General features: G+C 43.3%; 1 long non-coding RNA gene across 1 annotated transcript in view; it reads right to left on the minus strand.

The window, feature by feature from the left end:
• Positions 1 to 299: 299 nt before the first annotated feature.
• Positions 300 to 21,037, minus strand: part of LOC108576276 — a 70,299-nt gene continuing 49,561 nt past the window's right edge. The window contains exon 3 of the long non-coding RNA XR_001891437.1: positions 300 to 362. This is a non-coding gene — a long non-coding RNA (uncharacterized LOC108576276). The remainder of the gene's footprint in view (positions 363 to 21,037) is intronic.

Genomic DNA, 21,037 nt, shown 5'->3' on the forward strand with positions numbered 1-21,037 from the left:
GCAGCATCACGAGCTAAAAATATACCGACTGCGATGTAACATCGCGCAGACATTTATTACGGATCGTAAAGTACAAAGAAAGATAGCACGCCGCGAAAATTGAACGTAGCTACGAAATCGGTGAGAATTTCTCGTTGGTTCGACAGTTTTCCAAAACTTTTCACCGGTGGACAAACCACGATAACCGTATACATATATCGATGATAACAACAGCAACGGAGAATTGAATTGTTAACAGTGGGATTTAGTAAAGTAAACTCACCGTAGAATCACCAAATTCGGACATACACAGTTGAGATGCCCGGTGCAGTTCGAATCCGCGTCTTAAACAGACTCCTTAATGTCGTCAACAACCCTTAATCCTGTAATCAGAAAGCCACGGAATTAAATGCATGCATAATTCCCAAAGTACCATTTAATTCTACGTTATGCAACTTTCATCATCTTTGCTGTATTATCATAAACTGATTGAAACAGTTCAGACAGAATAATTCACTCAACTCGATCAAACTTAAGATATCTCGTGCTGTTTCCAACGACATGATTAAACTATCCAACAAAATCCACGAGTTTTCTTTCAATCTTCAAACCGTGCAAACGTTTCTCTCATTTATACCGGGTGGTCCCCGTAACTGGTGATTCTACGCGAGGAAATAAAGGAAAAATGTGGAATGAAATTTGTTGGTAAGAAGCTTAGTTTTCGAGATAATTAAATTTAAAAATTCATCGAGCACACGCCGGGGGATTTAAATACATATCGCGGGTTTATGTCTGCGCTAATGAGCAACGTGACGATAAGTAGAGAAAATACATTTATCATAGATTTCCTTCACTTACATTCGCGTTACCGAACGAATTATCGAAAGTGAAATCCTCGTTTCGAAGCTCAATTTCTTCTTTCCATTTACACGATTTTCCGCGCAAATGTTTGCGAAATGCAAAATTTTACGATAATAAATCATCTTTAAATTTAAACTGTCTCGAAAAGTAAGCTTTTTACGAACAAATTCTATTCCACAGAGAATCGTCCCTTTTCAACGTTGTAATACCAGTTACGAAACACCCTGTACATCTGGTTAATGTACGAACTCGAAACCGATGAAATTTTCATTAATACCTCGATAATTTTCGCGATTAATTCGCGCTGTAACGTGTTCCCAGTTCGATAACGAGAAAATACACGGACAGCCGCGTCCAGTCGCAAATTTTTCCCCAACGGCGGAAGCGTTAAGAACAGTGCATCTAAATTCGCGCTTCACCCGTTTCAAGTACACAAGGCGAGTACATCCTATTAGCGCCATAGCTTTTCTGCGGTGCGCCGCAAGCTGCTTAAACTTAATAGCGCGGAGTGAGCTTAATATAAGGTGTTTTTATTATATACATATATATTTCGCCCGTTGTAAAGAAACGTTTCAACGTCGACGAAAGGAAAAAAACCAAAAAAAAAAAAAGAAGAAGAGAACGTCATAATCATCAAATCCTAAAAAAAAAAGGAAGAAAAATAAGAAAGACTTTTCGAGAGACGAAGACTTAGTCAGGCGAAAAAAAAACTTGAAATAATTTCCATTTTACTTCATTTGTCCCCGGAAGCTTTTTCAACGAAGCTTAATATTTCACTTCGTTAACATGCCATCTTGTTCACTCAGACAGCGACGCGATTCAATATTTCCGATAATTATATTTTTCGGACGGTTTGATCATTAAACGATTCAATTAAACAGAAGCGGATGTAAATTTCTCGGTCACGCGTATCACGTCGTTTATAGAGAATGGAATACTTGCAGCGCCGAACCGGTAAATCTCACGCCGCGTATTTCTATTCTCGTATCACGCGAGAGTTATTAAGGTCCGTACACCGAGTTGCATTTAGCCGACACCCCATAAAACTGCAAACACGTTGTCGACATTGGTTTTATCGCGTACTCATCGCGACGTGGCCGGTTTCGTTGGATTCATACGTTCCCGGGCTCTGAACTTCACCATTGTTCGAACACGCGTCACAAATGTTCGCGAAACCGGTTTATTCGATTAACTTTTCCTAACGCTATGGCCTAGCTACATACATCGTGGAGAGGGAGAAAAGCAAACACGCTCTGACATCTCGACAAATTTTCCAATGAAATTTTCGCAATGGTGAACATGATAAGCATTTCAACTTGATCCTTGTTCATTTTTCTTTCACGATTTATTCTATTTGGAATACAGTTTGCCCGTTCGTTTATACTATTTTGCGCGTAACTCCTGATTACATTTTCGTCGCATTTCCGAAATTCCATTTGGTTCATTGCGCCAGACAGTTGCGATAATTTCGTTCGCTTTTCCGAACAGAAATATTGTGCGTATAATAAATGTTTGTGTAGCAAATGTAGACAGATTGGAAGGAACTGAGGAAAACTAAAGGGATATTAAAGTTTATCGCGATTTCACGTAAATTGTGCAAATGCAAAATAGATAGTCATTGAGATTGACTCACTCGAGAATAACGACGCTTCATCAAGCTGAAGCGGTTCCGCAATATTGCGCGAACAAAAGCGTTTACGACTGCCACTGTGGAAAGTACTGCCTTCCATCCGCGGAAAGTTACACGGCGAGAGTTGCGTGCAATTAAGTGGAACGAATCAAAAAGCGATATTCCTGAAACGTGAATATGAATGAACGTGTACAGGTGAAACGAAATACTATTCCATCAATTTCCCTGTGAAAAATATTTCTACGATTTCACCAATTTTGTATCCTCGTCGTCGTCCCTCGACACAGCCAAAATTCAGAGAATAACAGACATAACTGAACGAGCTACCATTGCAAACACGAACTGCCTGCCTGCTTCAACTTAAGCCTCTGACCGTTAATTATATTCCAAACACGACTCTCTCTCTTCGAGCAAACGGACTACTAAAATTCTCCCTATTAACGAATTCTTCGTTGTAAATTTTCCAAACCGGGCGTCAGAAATGAACGTCTACGATGTAGTTACAAGTTGGACCGTTAGAAAGTTCACCCTGTTCATATTGTCTCCGAGTACGCATCAATCGTCTAATACTCCAACTCGATTAATTCTCATTAGATTCTCCAAACTGCAACCTCCGTTTGCCTCTTCGTCCACACACCCCCTTCGCCAAATCAGATTAATTCCAACCGCGACGTGTTCCTCGGCAACTATTGTACTTCCGGTTACTCGTTAGCCCACATTCAGAAACGGTCTAAGGGTGCAATTATACCGGAGCCGGTACAATTTTAACAACGCGCCCGTTAACCACGTTCTCTTACGGTGGACCCCGTGCAAATTGCCCCTCTCCTTCGGATAGTATCGGAAAATTGAGTTAAAACACCGCCTCGTATCCTTAACTATACAGGGTGGCAGTGAAATAGGCGACTCAACTTTGCTACCCTGTTCTACCCTTTCTCAGGATGGAAAAGGACGATAACACGAGGAAATTAAAAGGCATAGAGCCACGTTTGGTCCTTAAAATTTTTCCTCACATAGGTCCAGAGATGCTCCATAGGTCCTTGCTTTCCGAGATACAAACACTTTCGGTAAGAATGCTTGAAACTTACTTAGAGAAATTACCGAAAATAATTTCGAACCTTCGTAGACTGTCAAACGAGTCTAAATTTGGTAGACTATCGGCAGTATCGCTATCCTAAACTACATTTTCAAAAATCCAAAGGAGTTTCGGGTTAAAGGTCAAAGGAAGAGTTTTCTGACCATTTTCCATGGTTCGAAAGAGCTATTTCGGTGTCACCGTGTACATGAGAACGAGAGAGAGAGAGAGAGAGAATTTTCACCGCGGTGGTCGGAAGGCCAATGGCCGTCGTCGACGCAGCCACCGTCGCCTGCACCGCAGCCAAGAAATTTCCATAGATCCTTAACGCGTCGCCTGGCGTGTACGCAAAGCGGCAGACTTTGCGGCAACGTCGCGCCGTGCATCAGCCACAGGTGCCTTCTCACCGTCTCGCCAGCACCAGGCGTTTATGGGTGTTGTAAAAGCGTCATCTCGCTCCACGGTTCGGTAACGTATCAGCGTCCTTCGGTCCCTTTGTAGCGCGCGTCCTCCTGTCATCGGTTCTCTCACCCCATAACCCCATCGAATCTACCCCTTGATGGATGGAACACGCGGATCCAAAATGCCGGTTTCACGTTCGATGAGAGACGACAACAGGAAAAGAGATTGTTAGGATAGCGGACTGACTATCCCCCGAGCTTACGATACGGATGACACGCAGGCAACCCCCGTGAGAGAAGTGTCACGAGTCAAATATGTTCGATTTTTATTTTACTGCCTGTAATACTTCAACCGACGCGTGTTTCATAATGCTTTAATTAACCAATTTTCTTTTCGTCCTTCTGAAACATTTTATGTTTTCTATTTGTGACAGTTTTATCGCGGAGATGCGGTATCTGCTATTTTTGAGGATTCGAATATTTGAGGTTGTGTCTCTTTAGGTAGTCGAATTCCTCAATTTACACTATTTCTCTATCTCTGATAATTATGGAGATATTAGAGCGAATATGTGCACTATCCTTCATTTTCAGGGAGATTCTCACCCCTTCAGTGTGGAAGAATACGTGTCGAATATTTCAAAGTTTCATCAAAATCAGCGATTATCACTTCGACATCGTTATCCCAAAAATACCAACACAACAATAAACAGAAATCACAGAGATCTAAAGAATCCCGACAGATAAAGAACGAATCTCGACACCTAGAAATTCACAATTATCCTCTAATCGCTCTCTATCGCCGACCAAGTGCCTATTCTTATTTGCCAACTACTCAGCTTCCGGAACTCTCTGGTAACCAACAGTGACTCTGCCTTGCTACACATTCCAATAGTCAGCTATCCAGCGTGGTTTTCGCCTGCTCTTCGAGCCTTATGGTCGCCTGTGCCTTGGTGGCGTAGATATTAAAATCAATACGCTATGCGTTTGACTGGTACACCGTAGCTACCGCTATTACCACACGCGGGAGCCACGAGGTCATATATATATATACGTATAGTTAGCTAGCAGCTCCATTTCGCCTCTCGTGCTCTCTCGCACAGTATGCCACGGACTACTGCTCCTTACCGATGCACACGGGAATTGTAGCTGCAACTGCAGTGCCTTGCATCGGACAAGCAACCGCTACGGCATGCCTGGCCCTGCCAAACGGCTGAGTGAATGGATAGTTCGGTTGTATAGGGTGTGAAACTGTTACGGAGGAACAGGCAGAGTAGGAAGGGGGATGGTTCGTTGTTGTGGATGGAAGGAGGTGGGAGTAGGACGAGAGGAAGAGCAAGTTGCTGGACAATTTCATATCGGGATAATCAGACATATAGTAGTTAGACGACGTTCGAGAGACCGTGAAAAGGAAAAGTGCGAAGAAGAAGCGTAGAAAGCGAAAGGTTTTTGCCGCGAGGTCGCGAGAGCAAGTTAGCAACGAGAGGAAAAAGAGAGAAGGAGAGAGGAAGAAAAAAACACGAGCGTGTAAGCCGCGACATTAAATACTGTCCAAGACGCGCCGATGTCACGTAACAGCTGCTGCTAATAGCCTGTTTAACCGGCAGCCCGAAACCTCTCGTTCTCACGCCTAGACTAATTATAGTGTCGCGTCTTAAATTCGCGCGTGTTGCTCGTCGACGGGTCAACATTCCGCGGGGTACAAATAGTCCTGGCGTTCTTTTAAATCGCCAGCCGGATTTCTCTTCCAAAATCGTTCCAACGGAAATCAACATTTCGTTGCTTTTTGATAAATAAAAACGGAAGGAAAAATGGTAATCGTTGAAATTTTGTCCAGGGAAAATGTGAACCGGTGAAACGAGGACTATGAGAGCGTAATATCGATCCTCTCTTTGCGTATTCGTAGGAAGGACGATTTATCGAATTAACCGTGAATAATCGTTACAATTGCTGTTTGCGTATCGCGAGGCAACGGCTGAAAAACTGCGATATACACCGGTGGTATAGACCAATGGCGATGTTCAATATTTTTCCAACCAAATACTCTTCAAATATTTAAACCGACGGATACACACAAGTGTGAAATACTTTTAATTTTCAACGTTCCGATTGGCCCACTCGATCTCTCTGGCCGTGGAACAAAACGCGGGCGAAACAAAGGAAAAGCGTTAATCGTGAAACTGATATGCATATATTCGCGATGGCAAGAAACACACCAGTGTGTAAAGCAGCTTTTAATCTCTACGATCGACCACGTCTAATAAACACCTCTCATCGCCGGTATACACCTCATAACTTTGCAATTTCTACGGAATTGAGTTCGCGTGTACGCCAACTGCGAGCCAGTTAGGATTTTCCGTCTACGCGCTTAATCACCGGCTGTATCAAATGCCGTGCACTGTAACAGGCGGTATGGCGGATAGAATACTGTTGCGGAGGGAGTTACATTTGATACTAATTAATTAGCTACTGTCACTTCCCAGTAGTGTGTTCGTCATCCAGCAAGGTTGCGGCATGTATGTCAGTAGTTAGGTAGTCGCGCGCTCGAATCACTGTGATACCTTGTGCGCCTGACATCCAGAGAAAATTAGACGTTTAATTGTCCCCGACTGCGTTCGCAGCCGACTTAGCAATTCATACGAGAATCGTCCTGCATACGACAATCGAGCGTCAACCATTTCGCGTTAAAACACGCCGAGAATAGTATCTGCCGTGATGATCTCCGAATTTTTGTTGACAATCTCCGAGGATTAACACTGGGAGGAACGATCGAGACTGAAAGAGAATATTCATGTGATGTGATTGAAAAATTTGTCTCGTATCGAGGCAAATTAGCGAGAGAGGTTCAAAGGAATTTTTGATCAGTATCGGAGATTCAATTTTTTTTTTTTTTTTGGCTTTCTATTTGGAACGATTTTCTAGGTTTAATTTTGTTGACAAATTCCAACCAAAAGCCAACAGGATTTTAATATTTTAGCTGGGTTTGAACGAAAAATTTGACGTGAAAGATGATCCCTGGACCGTGACAAGTTCCGAGGTGAAGAAGTTATTTAAATCCATTTGCAGTCAGCCAACTAAGGGCAAAGAAAAAGCGAACGTTTCTAGGGCGGCATGTTCCCATTACATTCCATGAAGTTACATTCAACGTTGAGACCCGCTCTACTTCCGGCCACGATTAATTTTCATTTTAGAAACAAGACAATCTTCTATACAAACTGTGTTCAGAAAGGAAAACCGTGTCTTCTTATGAACTCGACTATTGCGGACAAGAAACACATAATTCGAAACTTCGAAAGTCCCAATAATCACCACAATCCTGTATCGTAACCTTACAGCAGAATCAAATAAAATATCAACAATCGAACACAAAACAAATCCCTCTGTCTCTCGTTAAATAAATCATATTCATAATTCAATTAAAAAACAAAAAAAAAAATGAAGATGGATTAGTCTAGCTCTAAAAGAAATGAAATTGTCATTGAGAATTATTACGTTGATACACTCTAACAGAATTCATCCACGTTTCCGCTCTAATTGAACGTGAAACTTCTCGAGAAGTAATGTTTTAAAAATCGCCAAGCCACGAGGGAGGAATTCGAAACGCATCAGCTGGTGAAAAAGACGGATCGTCGGGGCGATCTGAAAATCTTTGTTACAACCACGAAAGAAATTAGACGTCGTTCAAAGCACGTCCAAACTACGTTCCAAACCCCCCCAATCGCCGTCTTCCACCGGAACTGATCCCCCGGTAACTAAGTTTGTACACGACACGAATACAAAATGCCGGCACGCAATAAGCTTAATTTGAATATCGTAGTTATAACGCGCGGGCCAGACGTATAGTTATAACAGGCAGATGTATCGCACGGTTATTTCTTTTAATGTTAACGGGTGACGTAGAATTTATGAGCGTGCGGAAGCGCGGCTGGATCATCATAAAACGTTAATGAGAGGGCTCGTATTGTGCCCATCCATTGATATGGTAACCGCGAAAATTCTGCTTGCCCGGTAAATACTCGGCCGCTTGAAATACACGATGACACCAGTGTTGCCCAGCCCCTCCGAACGTTGCAAATTTTGTGGGCGTTTCGTAAATGCGCGGAAATTGATTCGAATGTTTATTTAATTGCGCTCCACCGACGGTGACGAACGAACCAACGAATCTCTTCTTTCGATTAACGGCTATTAATGAATCGTTATTTTGCCTGTAACACTCTGTGCTTCCATTGGAACGACGCGTGCACGGTGGAAAAATAGGCTAGATTAAAAAATGAAAAAACTTAAGGAAGGAGTGGGATTCTTTCGACACTCTAAGCACGTTCAGAATAGTGCGGCCGCCATCGAGTGATTCTCTTATTCTCCAAAGCGATGGGACATTCCGAAATAGATGACAAAAAAGACTGAATAGATTAGAAGAGTAGAAACTGAAAAATTAAGAATTAACGATACTAAACGCTTCGATAAAATCGAACCATCGAGTGATAAGCGAGTATTTCCTGAACGCGCTAAGAGGGGAGAAACTTTTTCCAGCAGAAGATCGTGGTCAACGCGAGGACAAATGGTTCCTATGAGAAAGCGTGCAGAACAGAAGCGATTATCTAAACTGCTATCGGATGGGCAAACAACGTACGCGGTTAATTGCTCGTTCGTTTTCATCCCCGATGCGAAAGCGTATCAATCCGAAAGCGAGTCTAATCGTTCGTTAAAACGAACGGAAAAAATGCGTGCAAACCAAATGACAAATAAAAAAAACAACAAAAAAATAAAAAGAGCAGGAGAGACAGAGAATGAACGTAACAACACAATCGTGGAAAACGCGGAATAGGTAATCCGGACTAACAATGCATAATACTTTAAACACTATCAGGCTGTCGCTCTTTCGCTCGCGACTCGAAAACTCGCATGAGGGGAGGGGGACAGAGGACCGTCCAGGCTGCCACGAAAAACACGGATCTTAATAAGCCGCGCCATTCAAATGTCCAGTTCAAACGGCCTACTGGGGATTACCGGACGGGCCGAGAGTGAAATTCTACAGATATTTCCTCTCTCCCGCCGCTGGTACGTCGGCAGGTAAGCGTACTTTCTGCTTGTTTAGCTCTCCATGTTGGATTAATCCGTCTGTCGATGAGGAGCAAGGGAGAAAGAAACGGTCGAGGGGGCTGTGAAAAAAAAGGTAGACGTGCAATAGAAAGAGAGAGAGAGAGAGAGAGACAGAGAGGGTCTGGGTACGCGAACGAGTCGCGAATATATCCTGAAGGGGCACTGGCTCTCTCAACTGACGAAGGCGCGCCAGGATTTGTGGCCTTGATTTATGCCAAAACTGGCGCCGTTTATTATCGGTACTGCTGGATGTGTGCATGCGTGAAATTGGAAACGCAGACAAGCGTCCATGCAAATTTAACCCGTCCGTCTGCCTCCGCACGCTATTCACCGCGCCCATCCGACAAAGAAGGAACTTTACTGTCTAGCCTGCTCGCGCCCTTCTCCAACCCTAACCCTTCACCCCGCTGAATCCAACCTACGGCACCCCATCAACCGCTCCTTCCACGTTAACCCTTCCTTTCTACTATCTAGACCGGAGAAATTTCAGGAGCCGATCCCGGAAGGGTCGTGCCTCTTCAATGTCGTTTCCTCGCTCAACTTTTAATCGTCTTGGGGCGAAAACTCGCCTCGTTAAACGATGGAGAACCAGAGAGAGGGAGAGAGAAAGTTCGAGGTCGCGGTGAGGCAAAAATTTCGGGCAGGTGAGTAAAGGAGCAGTCGGGAAAATGTCGGTGCAGGAAGCTTGTTAGTGTGATAGTTCTTTCCTAACCGAGACATGTCAATTTCAACCTTATAGACGTATGTATGTACCTTCGAATCGTCCCGTTGACAACGGGATTCGCGCCTTACGCGAACATCGTTGCAAATAGAAGTTTTCAAATGTGAATACTTTCGCAGGCCACTGTACTTCGACGAAGTTGTCCATCCACGAAATGCCGGGAAATAAGCGTACCAAATCCTTTCCAATTATGCTCACTGTCGCGATACAAACGTCCTAGGCTATTCCCTCGAAAAAAAGCACTGTCAAAAAAAAAAAATCCACGATGGAAAAAAGAAGAGAGACGTTCGCGAATGAAAGCGGTGTTCAGGAAATTCGAAGGTTGAAAAGAATTCAATAATTGCTCGGGAAGCACGGGAAGGAAGCCACGGGGCCAATTAACCGAGCACATTCTGACAACAGGACAAGCCTGGTGCGTCACTCGTTCCACTCTCAAAGGCTTGTTTTGTTCAACTCGCAAACTCTTCGGCTATCGACTTTCCCCCCCCGAAGAGAGTCAGGTTGGCTCGGCTCGGCGTCAGGTAGCCCCCAAACTGAATTGAATCGCGTCGGTTTAATGCCACAACCATCTCTCCCCCCTCCCCCTCCCAAAAGTAGTGTGTTGTAGACCCTCTTAAACCGTATGGCTCGTCCATGTACTATACGAGGTTCTCGACAAGCGAACGAGGACCTGGCTGCCGACAATGCCGCGGAATTTATCAATGTCTTTGTAATTGATGGTGGCCATCAGAGGTCTGAGGCGAGGTAACGTCATCCAACACAACGGTGGAAAAGTAATGTCACGCCGGAAGAACAACGGGGTCTGGCCGAGACACATTTACATAGCCCAGGGTTCTCCGCCTAGGACTGTTTCGAAGCGTTATTCCGGTGCCTGGCGTATTCGAAGACGTCTCTCGTCGAGCGGAAAGGGAATGTCGTCGCGCTTGGTGCCGTACGATCGAGCTCTGTGCACGAGGTGTTTGCGTATTGCATATTACAACTGTGGATCCCAACCTCCTATTCTTGCACCGTCTACAAGCCGTTACTTGCCACTTTTATTTCCACGATAGAGGCTCGGTCTCGTTGCACGGTATCCGTTCTTTCCACCAGATTTCCGTCTTATTGTGCCGCTTCGCAGTATGCTGATAAGGGGAACGCCTCAGGGCGCAGAAAGGAAGTGTCGGTGCAGCTTGTAATCTCGAGAATTTTATCGTCCACGTATAGAAACACTTTTACGTGTTCCAAGTAAGATACTAGCTGCTCTCTTTCTCCCCCCTCTCTCTCTCTCTCTATGTACGCGTCGAGTTATCTCGCGGAAGCGCGAATGCTTGCTTCGCCGCTTATTCGTCGCTTAATTATCGATTCGTAACTCGAGGGACAGATTAGAACGTTGAAAATGCACTTTTCTACCTTGGGAAACGATTGTGGATTCGACGCAAAGGTGAAAGTAGAATTGTATTTGACAGAAGAGTCGATCGATCGAGTTTACTGTAAAATTCGATGTTTATTTAAAAAAAAGAAAAATTGATATATCCTCTGGAGTCAAAATTTGGTGATTTCGATAATGCGACCGATAAATTCAAGGCAGAAATTTTAGTCAGAATTCACCACGATGTATTAGGATGTATTAGTATTTGACATGTGGAATTTAATTGTCTTGTCGTACTTAATGTAGCTTCGTTAATATTATAATTATCATGAATGGAATTCGCAGGTTAGCCCAATTATATCGAAACGGGCGACTGTGGGTCACATTATTCGAGGGTGCTAATTAATCTACCCTCAAGGGAGGGTAACAAGATTCCAAATAGCTAAGCCGAGCGCTCTGGGTATTAGCTACCACACGAATCTAGATATAATCAAACGTGTCTGAATAAATTTCACAAATATCGGCCGTTTTAGTAAATTCACTTCACAACAGAGAGACACGTATACATATGTAGGTACCTTTGGCAACGAAACCATTTGGAGAATGTTTAAAAAAAAATATCGCGCGATATTTTAACACAAGTGGTGTGTGTGTGTGTGTGTGTGTTTTCCAGTTTCCATTCACGATAAATATATTGCACATCGTATACGCTTTATTTTTGGACCACGCGAATATGTATATGCACGGGAAAGTGACGCTCTGCGAACCATTTGGTGCATTCTTATAAATCTTTTAAAGCTGAAAGCTCAGAAACATGAGCTCGCCAGTCAGTCGATCGTTCCAGTACGTAAAGTCATAAATCATGAGACGACCGTATTGCTCCGTTGCTCTATTGTGCCTCAGTTCAGGCGAAATATTTGAATATTTCATTGACCGTCGAGGATAAATAAAATAGCAGCGAAATTCTTCGTTCGAAATCATCGCTGCGGTACGATTTTCTCGCGCCGTTACGATCGTAATAAAGATAACAGTTTGTACACGCGATGAAACTTCGCATCGAAACGAGCTGGTTTATATCTCTCCAGCGAGATTGTGAACTTCGCAAAAATAGACGATATTTTGCGCCTAGAACAATAAAAACAGCCCAGTCTCGATTCTCACTTTTTACAATTCGCTACTCTTCTTTTTCTCTCTCTCTCTTTTTTTTTTTTTTTACATAGCCAAACGTGTCATTGAAGGCTAAACGTGTCAGTTTAATTCCGTCGATCGGACAGAGCAGCCTGAATATCCGCGAGTTCGTCAAAAGCAAGGCGAATAAATATTGCACAAATCAGGAATATGATAATTAAATCAGAGAGAAATTATTAATAAACGCAGACCAAAACGTTGGGCAAGAAAAGAGGGAATCGGGAGAATTTACATTCAGCTTGTAATTTCACGTTACGATAATTTTGCCGGTTCTGTTATTTCACCTTTTTGCAAAATATCGCTACATTACACACACCGTCCTTTTCATTACGCGTCAAATTCAACGAATCACCCCCACACGCCGTATCTTTTTACCGAAGAAATGATAAATTAATCTACCGGTTGTATTTATATTGGACCTCAGTAGACAGCGAGAGGAACTACACAGAGGGGTTTGCTGCGCAACTTGCTTGTTTGACTTCCATATATCATTGTTTTCGTATTTACCCTCGTTCTTTGTGCTCTGCACGGTCTGCCAATATTGATGCAATATTTGCCCGTGATAACGAAATATGACGGTCGGGACCTTAATGCTTTTGCGATGCTCTGGAATACCAACAGTTTCGCCTATTTCAATTCTAAACAACAGCTACCCACCCAACTGTTCTCCTCTTTCTGCACATTTCCGCCGAAAAATAAACTAATAGAAAATGTCCTAGCGTCCCTTTATAATTCGAATTACACGATCGTTCGATATTTCACTATCAATCCCATACGTGAATCAATTTGAAATTGCAAAGGAAAAGCAACTGTACAAACGGGAAACAAGGTACAACAATGAAATTTTGCGAAAACCAGGTGACAAGAATTTTTCAAAGAATTCCGAGGCGAGAAACGAACTCGTCTTCAACGAGGGAAAGAACCTCGACTCGTCGCACACACCGATCGTGCACCACGCAGATGAGAGTGAGGTACGTGCTTCACGTTTCGCTAGCCAGCCGATCGAATTTTTGCGCTACTTCTGTGTTCTCCTATCGACGCAGCAACACGGCCTGCCGCCGCCTGGTTGAATTTAATTTGCCCGCACGCAAAACAAGTTCTCCGCCCCGCTTTCTTCATCTCCACTTTTTCCCAGCGATCGTTGCAACGTATCCCATCGACTACCCCCCCGACTGCGCATATCTATTCAGATTATATTACACGTATACACACAACTACGAGTGGTAGGCACGTATCTCTCTCTATCTTTCTCCGTGTAACTGGGTTGCTTTTGCTACCCGACTGGCTCAACAACGACCGAGACTTTCCTCTCTACCAAAAACTAATACGGCCAAGTGGCTCGTAAAAATATTCTCGTTCGATACATACCCGCGGGTATTGCTAATTTCTCATCCGAACGTAACTTTCTCAATTATTTCCCACCATTGTCCGTACGATTGCTACTGTTACCCAAGTTGTTTCCTGGAAAATTGATCCCAAGGTATTGAACTCGAGAGTTCCGTGTCTCTCCCCCTCGTTTTCTATTCTTTCTGTACTCTGCAATTGGGTCGTAGGAATTGCGATACTTTACCGTTGTAAAAATGAATAAGAGATGTGCAGGTTTTGAAAAAATTATGAAATTGCCGGGTGACAAAGTTGCGAACCATTTTACGAGGTTTTAATAAGAAAATTCATTTTCTGAATTAGTTTTGGCTCTGGAATATGATTTTAATCGTCAAATTAACGATCGACAGACCTAGAACTCCATATCTATTAGTCTTGTTGCGTCGTGGACTTTGATCAAGTCTTATGACCAGGAGTTCTGGCGCAGGTTGATGATAGTTCTCGCTGGTTCGAGGTGTACTGAAACTTCGTTGTTGGGTTAGATGTTTTTCTTTCGGTTCGTTTATGTAGATGTTTGATAGATGTTTAGTTGAAATTCGGTTATTCTTTTCGTGACGATGTGCCTCGTGCACTCGTTTTTCTGTGATTGTCGGCTTTCAGGTGTGTAGATGTATATATAGGCATTAGTGGTTGTGTTATGGAGGTGGAAAACGTGGTGTGTTCGGCTATTGGTCGACGAAAACTGTGATCTTTTGGGAGACCGAATTTGTTGTAAACGAGTGTTTTTGGGACCTATTGTCCGAGTGTCGCGCTGGTGAGTCCACAGGGGGTATTATATTGCGGTCTTCCGAACGTCGGCACCTCGGTCTGGTGGCCAAATGTGACTAAGTGGCTTATTACTATAATCCGCCGAACCGAGACTTCGTTGCGTCCTCATCAGATCGCAACAAGTCTACAACGTGAAACGAATTCGAACTACGACGAACTTTGATGAAATCGTTCCAGAGTATATTATTGTATACATATTTATCACTGAAAGAAGTACGAAACCGAATCGTTGGATTAGTGATTAACAGACCTATCGCTCCTGAAATATTACAGGCCGCGATGTAAAATGCATCGAAACTCCGAAATAAGATTAAGATAATCAGCAATTCTATAGAACTACGAAACTTGTAACTTCGCTGAATGGATAACAGATCTCTGAATACTCCGCATTAATCAACTTTGTATACTGCAACAAAAGGAAGGATATTCTTTATTATCTCGTAATCTAGTCTCCAGATATTTCCCCCGTGGCAAAGGAGAAGAAAGAAAAACGAAGGGAGAGATAGGTACCTAGTTGTTTAATTAATTTCATCGAAACGGAACCGCTAGATCACGCACCAATTAATCCTGGCCCGCATCGTGGCTGGCAGCAGGAAACAATACTTTGCACGAGCGCGTAACCGTTTGAATTTCTTTTTTTTTCCCCCTGCAAGAAATCTGGCCGCTAGAGTCGAAACGGAATGAAACGGTGTACTCTTTGCAGAGCACGCGCAAGCATATAAATTTCTGTCTGTGTGTGGTAGAGAAAGAGAGAACACGGCGAACGCGGAGAAGTGTCGTGCTTTATCGGTGAATGCGCCCGTCATCCGCTTTTCCAGGCAAAGTGAAAAAACAAACTGGTCCTAGCCGGAATTTTGAGCCTGTGATTAAATGCATGAGGCGCCGGTGAATTAGATTAAGTACTCTTGGGCATAGATCGTGCTTCAGGATTTTGCCCCTTTCTCGTCTCTGCCGCTTCTCCAACGCCATTCTATATACCGTGTCTCTCACTCCTGCACACCTTCTTCACCCCTTTCTGTTCCACTCGTCGCCTCTCACCTCCCCTTATCACAGGCTGTATGAAATAGAGTGGTAGGGAAAATTCATTGGCTTGAAAATTTCCAGCCGCAAGGCTCCCGGCTGCCGAGCGAGAATGACGACATGCGTATTCGATGCCGATGCACCATCTCTGCGAACCTTCTTTATCGCTCGATTTATTAACCCTTTGCACTGCGGGTATTTCTCTCTTTTTTTTTTGTGTGTGTGTAGGGTTGACCACGGAACTTCGGTGAATTTTTTTGAAATTAATAACGAGTCAATATTTGGGAATTTGTTTGGTTTCGTTATTTTCGTTAGTTTGCTTTATTTTGGTGTGAATGGAATTTGTGAATGTGAAGGAAATGTAAATAGTCGTTGCAAAATTATTCATCCTAACCCTTTAACTAAGGATCACTCGTATTAGAGACTAGTCTGAATTTTGGAAGATTTAGTTTGAGTAGTTTCAATTGACACAATTTCCATAAAAAAAAGGGAGTCCTAATTTTTGATGCAAAATTATAAATACACTGCTTTTATAAAATATGCAAGAAACATTAAAAGAGATGTGTATCACTGAATAAAACAATATTGGATTTACTTTTACAACACAGTGATGCAACAAATAAAATCGCCAAAGTAATCAAATTAATCTACACAAGCCAAATAGCAGGCTAACAGATTGATTTCTCAATTAGAACCATCGATAAATCCATACCATTCAAAACTGAAGATAAATATCCCGCAAAATTGCCAAGAAATTTCCATGAAACCTATACGAGATATCTTTCACTTTTGTCATCGACACGGGAGAGCCGCGTTCGTTTGCAGAGGAAGAGAGGCTTCCGGTGTGTTTAACATTCCACGGCAAAGTGAATTTGGTACCTGTTGATTAGATAAAACGTCGCGGAGGCTGTGCAGTCGAACGTTTTAATCCGGCTGAACGTTTAATTCGGCCTGGTGGCGAAAAGAAAAGCGAGGAGAAACGTTCAGCCGCCTCGAAAGTACAGCAGCCACGGCCAGTCTTGAATATTACAAAAATGGTATCACAAGCCTACCTACATATACATACCGTTCCAAGAGAATTTTACGCTGGCGTACGCCGCGGTTAAACGAATTACAATGTAAACGGTCGGAAAAATAAATGCGACGCGTCGTTCTGCCTTTCGGCGATGACGCGACGGCACCTCTGTGAAATTAACCCGAGCCGATTACGCGGGGCATTTTTAATCAACGATGAAAAACATTTATGAAACCGGATATCGCGGAGTGAAATGTAAATTCGTTGGCCGATTCTGGCTGGTACAATTGCCTCGGCGAGAAATATCATAAAATGATAAGGTTCGTATGCAAATTCCGATACGCGGCACCGGTTCCGACTTTTTATCACAGATGTTACGCGATCCGATCGTGAATCAATTTTCATTTCCTGTCTCGTGTTTCGAATATCGTACCGTTCTCTTCTTTTTTCGTTTTTTTTAATTAATTAATCAAAACAATAAAAACCGATGTTACACGATATTGTATCCAGGTTCGATACTATAATCGAATACAATTTTTTGTACACTTTTATTCCTCGTTTTGCATGGAAATCTGTGAACGAATAGTTCGGTGCGTTGCTGCTTGACGGTGTCGACAAAGGAATCCCTTATTTCGGTGGCTTTTTAAATAAAATTCGAACTTTATTTATCGAGTAACAGAAAATTGATCGACAAAATGGTCTGCGTTTGAATTCAACGTTTGACCGGATTCCTGGGAATTTTTAAGAGGTGTTTTCACCCTGGAGAATCAAAAAGTAGCGAAAAAGAAAAACGACAGACTTCGGTTGGTTAAAAAAATCCAAATTTTCGGTATCAAAGTTCCAAAGAATTTCTTTGAAACCGCCATAAGGCGGGAAATTTAAAATATTCATCAAGAACCTGACAAATTTAGAGGCACCGAATGAATTTCCACACCGAGTAACCCATCTAAATAAGACTATAAGTACTTTAATCTCGAACGAAACGAACGACACTGACAAGAGAATTCTTGCCAGCTTTTGGAGAACGTTTCATCACGAGGCGAGGGATACAGTGTGGTGGTCCCGGGCAAAAGGCTTCAAATATGTCGTAGCTGATAAAGCGGCGCAACGGTTGGTAGCATGTAAACGTTGAAGCTCGAAGCTGAGGGATTACAATCGTTTCGTAGGTGACTCTGTTGGGTACGTAAGCAGTGCCATCTCATTTCGGACTACGCGTCCCGGAGTTTAGCAGGAACCTAATAAACAGCCGTTTACCACCGTCTAACGTTATTTTGCTTTGTATGTAGCCAGAGGCATTCAGTTAGTTACATACTTGGTGCCGTGGTACACACATACCTGGACCCAGCGCGACTCGAGGGCCTTGTCACATTTCGCGCGAGCTACGATTATAAAGCTTCTAGCTGGATTCTACTAGACATTTATTAGGGGAACAGCTCTCCGTAGGGACAGCTCAGACGGAGAATTTCCGAGTCTACACGCCATCGCCAAACGAGATTTTCGCGATATTTCCATATTTCCCGCGTGTGAAAAACGTTGACGCGCAACGTTTCGCGTATAGCGACGAGACGAACGAGCACGCTCGTCTATGTTTTTTTCACGGGCGGAGAACCGCGCCAGCGAGGAACGAAGCATACTACCCCTTTAATATAACGCAAATAAGGATATTAATTACTTCGTTGAATGCGCGATGAAACGAAAAAAAGGAAAAACGGAGAGAGAGAGAGAGAGAGGGGGGAACAAAAATAGAGCCGGCGGACGTCGCTTCTTTGAAAATTGTTTCGCGTCTACCACGCGGCGCGGCTGAATTTTTCAACGCATGGAAAAGTCCGTGTACTGTCTGCCAACAGATACGAACCAGTTATTTCCCGCGTGTAGGTTTAATAGTCGCGAGTAATTAAACGGGAATCCTTGTTAATTGCTGTCTCGTCTGTCCCCCCTGGTGATTTCTGATATTTAATTGACGTTAAACAGATTGCTACCCGATACCTGCTCTCTCTTTTTTCCGTATTTCAACTTATCCATATCAGAGATGTATGATAAAATGTTGATAATCATCGGGGAGAGATGCTGCTGAGAGCAGCAGCGCAGATTTTTCATTCTACGGAACAGCAGAAAATTATCCCGCAATAACTTTCCGTACGAAGCTTTGAAACGACTGAAATTCCTCTTATTCCTTAGCATCAAAGCTGAAGGAATCACCGGAGTCCTGGCTTTCAGACAATTTGAGGAAACAAAACTGGGAAAGACCATTCTGAAAGAATAACACAGCTATAACGCTCCGGCGGAAACAGATTCTGAAAGGACTCTTTTGCCTCGACGTGGAATGTTTAAGTCTATAAGCAGGTCTTTATCAGGCGGAGCGTATGATCCGCACCACTAAACAGACTTTCCATTTCCCCTACACCCCCGTGTCGTTAAAAAGAATATCCGAGCCGTTGTGAAAACGCGTTTCCAATTCCTCTTCAAGGTACGAGAAATTATCGGAAGCGCCTAATTTACCCATCAACGCGACACTTGACATTTCCGTCAGGTAGGAAAAGAAAAAACGCGCGCGAAGGAACAACCAACTTTTACAATCGTTTCAACGGTTCGAACAGCTCCTCGTCGGCGGACTTTCTATTTTAATCAACGAAAATGATCGTGACGACGAAGGCTATGTTATGAAAGGAATATCGTCCTGTCCTCTCCATTAAAACCAGCACACGGTTCATAATGGCGATAATCCAATCGTGCGATTCCGCGAATACGAAGAGGATCGCGAGAGAACAGAACAAGGCGGCCACGTAATATTGGAATGACGGCCGAAAATATAATGCAGCTGCCGGCCATCATGGCAGACGCATTCCATGGAGGACGACAGCGTGAACGTGCTTTAACAAACAATAGACCTGGCACACACACACACACACAACATCAGGACGTTGGAGTGAAAGCCGCGACAAGACGGCAAAAACGGGTTTATGAATCAAATATTATGCGTTGTGCGGCTCGTGTACACTCCCGCATGCCTGTTTAAACGACAGACAAACTGAAGTTGTGTACCTGATGCGTGAATAAATTCCCCACCCACGGTGCTTTTTCAACTTCTACGCTTAATCACCGACACCGGACGTTTTATGACTTCTAATCGGCCCGCCGCGTTTTTTCGCACGTTAAGCGCCTTTCTTTTCTCTTTTTTATTCTGGATTATTCATCTCAGCGCTGTGAATTATCCTCGTCCGGAGAAATATTTACCGAGAAGTGAATTTATTTTCGCGGGAAAATTTCATAAAACGCACGTTTTTCTCCCATTAGGGCGCACTTGAGAAATTTCTATCGATTCCAAGTTAATTTTCAGAATATGAAAATCTCGGTAACCTGTGCTCTGCGTAGGCAATGTGTACAGTGTCGAAATTCATGAGGCAAATTGATTAGTGATTTTTCTCAAAGTAACTTTGTCTTTTCGTATTATTTTTTACGTTGCTAATAAATGATAACCTGAGCTATTAGGTACAATTTTAAATTCGATACACTTCAAACATTTCCTGGAGTTCCCAGTTCGCCGGTAATACCACAAACACCGATAACCCCGTTTCAATCAATTCCAAAGAATTCTTGCATTGCAATTTCCTCAAAACCCTGTCATTCGTTATTCCATAAGGGGCCATAAAATGGCTGTACATTAATCATCCGGCAGATCTAGTGTTACGAACTATCGTTCAAAGCGAAAGCTTCTAATTAAACCGATCAATAACACCGAAGGTAAATCCTACGAAAATCCACCGGAGCTATCCAAGAACTGCATGAAATTTGCGTAAATGTAATTGGATGGGAAAGTGCATGCGCACTGATCAGCGTGGAAATTTCGCGGAAAAGTGAATGAAAGTGACGCCGGACGAAAACAAAAAAGAAAAAAGAGGGGTGAAAGAGGGAAAAAGAAAACAGTAACAAACGACGTGTCGGCGACGAGACAGGAAAAATGAGTTTATGAATCGAATATCATGGAGCTGGCGTGCGGCTGTGGCCGGTTTTAAACGAATGCCAAAGCGAAACTGCATTCGCTCGGGTGTTGCCGTGTGTTCCGGCCGTCATGGATTATCCGACGGCGTGCATACAGTTGGACGCGAGGAACTTGGAAACGTGGAAACGACCGTGTGTTCTAATAAAGTCTAATGAAACGAATTTACGCTCGATAATGCGTCCCCTAGAATGCTATGGAAATGCTTCATGTCGGCTCGGTCCATTAAATTGCCAACGCACCGTTATCGCGCCCGCGCTTGTTCCAAACGTTTCGTCGGTATTTTATTGAACAATCGATTGAAAATATTTCCAACAGCTGAAACAACTGTCGGCTCGAACGGGCAAGCACGCGCACATAGCCCCTTCCGACTGTGAATCTGCGTTACAACAGAGCGCAGCGTGTCGATTCTTCCGACGAATCGCGGACTCTCTCTCTGCGTTGATAAGGAAAGTGTCGAGAGTTACACGACAAATATTTTATTCCACTGTGACGCGATTCGGGTGGAAGAAATTGAGATATTTTTGCGTAACGCGTTCGCTGCCATTGACGCAGCA

Source organism: Habropoda laboriosa, unplaced genomic scaffold, assembly GCF_001263275.1.
Source record: "Habropoda laboriosa isolate 0110345459 unplaced genomic scaffold, ASM126327v1 scaffold212, whole genome shotgun sequence".
NCBI lineage: Eukaryota > Metazoa > Arthropoda > Insecta > Hymenoptera > Apidae > Habropoda > Habropoda laboriosa.